Source organism: Gorilla gorilla, chromosome 8 (assembly GCF_029281585.2).
Source record: "Gorilla gorilla gorilla isolate KB3781 chromosome 8, NHGRI_mGorGor1-v2.1_pri, whole genome shotgun sequence".
Classification (NCBI taxonomy): Eukaryota; Metazoa; Chordata; class Mammalia; order Primates; family Hominidae; genus Gorilla; species Gorilla gorilla.
The window spans coordinates 59,985,098-59,988,395 of NC_073232.2; the positions used below are offsets into that span (position 1 = coordinate 59,985,098).

At 39.2% G+C, this 3,298-nt stretch overlaps 1 pseudogene; it reads left to right on the forward strand.

Moving 5' to 3' along the window:
• Positions 1 to 1,552: 1,552 nt before the first annotated feature.
• On the forward strand, positions 1,553 to 2,853 carry LOC101151725 (glyceraldehyde-3-phosphate dehydrogenase-like; annotated as a pseudogene).
• Positions 2,854 to 3,298: the final 445 nt, after the last annotated feature.

Here is a 3,298-nt window from a genome sequence, read left to right on the forward strand (position 1 = left end):
GCTTATTCATCTGAATACTGATTTTGTGTTTTTTGTAAAGAAAATTGTAATTAATTAATACAGTGGTGTAATAATCTGCATATATTTCTGCTTGCCGTTTATATTTTGATGAATATTTATGTAAAATGTATTCTGTGTATTTCCAAGTATTGTTTACTCTAAGAATTCAAATGTGTTATAATTTCAGAATATCTTTATATGTAAATCGATACAGTAATAAATTAGAATAGAAACACCGTAGAATTATAGTAGTTTAATCAAAACTCCAAATGAAAAATAGAAAAAAGCTATGTAAGATAGAAAACTTTACTAGAAACTAGCATCAATATTTGTCCAAAATGTAACTTAATTTATTAAAAGGATAAATTTATATATATTTATTTATATAGATGTAAAATATAATATATACACAGTATATAAATATTATGCGAAATAATATATACACACATGCAGGTGAATTTCACTATTCATAGTAGTTATGTTCTATAAATTCACCAAAAACACTGACTTAGAGAATACTAAGCCCCTATGGAAAATACAGGGTTAGTGTCCTGTGCACTCTGGCTACACATTTTCATCAACCAATCAACACATAACATTGTTTTATGAGTGCTTCAGTCTAAAGACACCTTATTTAATAATTATTGTTGATTCATTACCATTGAACTCACAGCCAATACACTATCATTTGTGCTTGAACAGAGATCATCTAATACACCTGATTTCTCCATGTAGCAGATCACAGTCTTCTTGCACTCAGGAGTACTAGAAAGCAATTCAACACTAGGCTGAGGGGGAGAAGCATTTGAAGGTGTAAAGTCACTAGTAAAAACCAAATAGTGCAAAGAACACTGCACAAAGAGAGCTCAGAAATGTCACTGATTAGGATATGAGAATTGAAACAAGAAGACAGAAAGTTACCTTGTTCTACCTTAGGTGTTGTATATCAGGCAAATCAAATTTTTTGCTGCTCTGTGAATGTTCACAAATGATGGCAAAAGCACCTCAAGTATTAATTTCAGGATTACAAATAAGTTTTAGCTCACAGGGGAATTTACAAATATGGACTCTGTGAATAATGAGAATCGACTGCAGTTAGTTTAAGCAGTTGTGAAAAATTGAAGGCCAACACCACATCAGGTGTAAAAAATATCAAATTACCAAATTTTAAATGTTTAATTTTCCTCTAATATTTTAATGAATGTCAACATATAGTCAACCAATTTGGAATTGCTGTTGGTGAGTTGCTAGAGAAACATGAATATTTGGAAATTTATTCAACTCAAAATTTTTTTCCAAGACAGACAGTTTAGGAGAGCAATTAAAATTATTTGCAAGAGTGAGAGTGGCAACCTGCACTTCAGTATACTGTACCAATGTGGTCATTTTTTTCCCCAGCTCATCACTGCCCCCTAGGTGAAATGAACTGTTAATAATTCAAGAAAGCTTTTAAAATCATTTAAGGCATTTTGGTTTGTACTTGTAATCATTAAGAACAATTTCAGGCTCTCTGCTTTTCTGGTTCAACAGACAGCTGCATCTTCTCATGCACCACCAGCCTCTTCCCTGAGACACCATGGTGAAGGTGAAGGCCAGAGTCAACGGATTGGACTATATTGGGCACCCGGTCACTAGGGCTGCTTTTAATTCTGGTAAAGTGGATATTGTCACCATCAATGACCCCTTCATTGACCTCAACAACATAGTCTACATGATCTAGTATGATTCCACCCATGGCAAATTCCATGGTACAGTCAAGGCTGAGAATGGAAAGCTCGTCATCAATGGAAATCCCATCATCATCTTCCAGGACCAAGATCCTACCAAAATCCAATGGGGTGATGTTGGCACTAAATGTGTTGTGGAGTCCACCAGTGTCTTCACCACCATGGAGAAGGCTGGGGCTCATTTGCAGGGGGAGCCAAAAAGGTCATCATCTCTGCCGCCTCTAGTGATGACCCCGTGTTTGTGATGGGCGTGAACTATGAGAAGTATGACAACAGCCTCAAGATTGTCAGCAATACCTCCTGTACCACCAACTGCTTAGCACCCCTGGCCAAGGTCATCCATGACAACTGTCATTGTGGAGGGACTCATGACCACATTTCCTGTAGTCACTGCCACCCAAAAGACTGTGGATGGCCATTCCAGGAAACTGTGGCGTGAAGGCTGTGGAGCTCTAAAGAACATCATCCCTGCATCTACTGGCACTGTCAAGAACAGGGGCAAGGTCACCCTGAGCTGAATGGGAAGCTCACTGGCATGGCCTTCTGTGTCTCTACTACCAACCTGTCAGTTGTGGACCTGACCTGCTGTTTGGAAAAAACTGCCAAATACGATGGCATCGAGAAGGTTGTGGGGCAGGCATCGGAGGGCCCGCTCAAGGGCATCCTGGGCTACACTGAGCACCAGGTTGTCTCCTCCGAATTCAACAGCAACACCCACTCTTCCGCTTTCAATGCTGGAGCTGACATTGCCCTCAACAACCACTTTGTCAAGCTTATTTCCTGGTATGACAATGAATTTGGCAACAGCAACAGGGTGATAGACCTCATGGTCCACTTGACCTCCAAAGAGTAAGACCCCCAGACCACCAGCCCCAGGGAGAGCACAAGATACAAAAAGAGGCCCTCAGCTGATGGGGAGTCCCTGCCACATTCAGTCCCCCACCACACTGAGAATCTCCCCTCCTCACAGTTTCCATGCAGACCCCTTGAAGAAGGAGGGGCCTAGGGAGCCTCACCTTGTCATGTACCATCAATAAAGTCCCCTGTGCTCAGCCAAACAAACAAGGACAATTTCAGCTGCAAATAAAAGAAAATAGAGAACAAAATTTCGTCATATTATTTAGATGTTGGGAGGTAGGTCCTTACCATTATAAGTTATTTCTGATTTTAAAATATCATCAAAACCTCAGGTGTATGTTTTGTATGTTGTCATTTTCTGTATGCCAAAGTTACCATAATAGTTCTAGGAGTTTCAGACACATCGAGGCATCAATTCAATTTTTTAAAAATCTCCAAAGGAAGAAGAAATGTTGTGTTTATATAGTCTTATCTGAGCCCTGTAAACAACTTCTTCTAACGTGTGTTTGTTCATAACTGTGCCACATGCTCATGGCAAAACAGGCACAGGCAAAGAGAATAGCATACTTATGGGGTTGTGGGCTTCTTCTGTGAAACACACAACAGAGTGAAGAAGAATGCAAATCTGAATGAATTTTGAAATTCTGTAAGGACATAGGATGGGAAAGTGGATGCTTAGTAAGCAATAAATAACGTACAGTACAGAATCATAA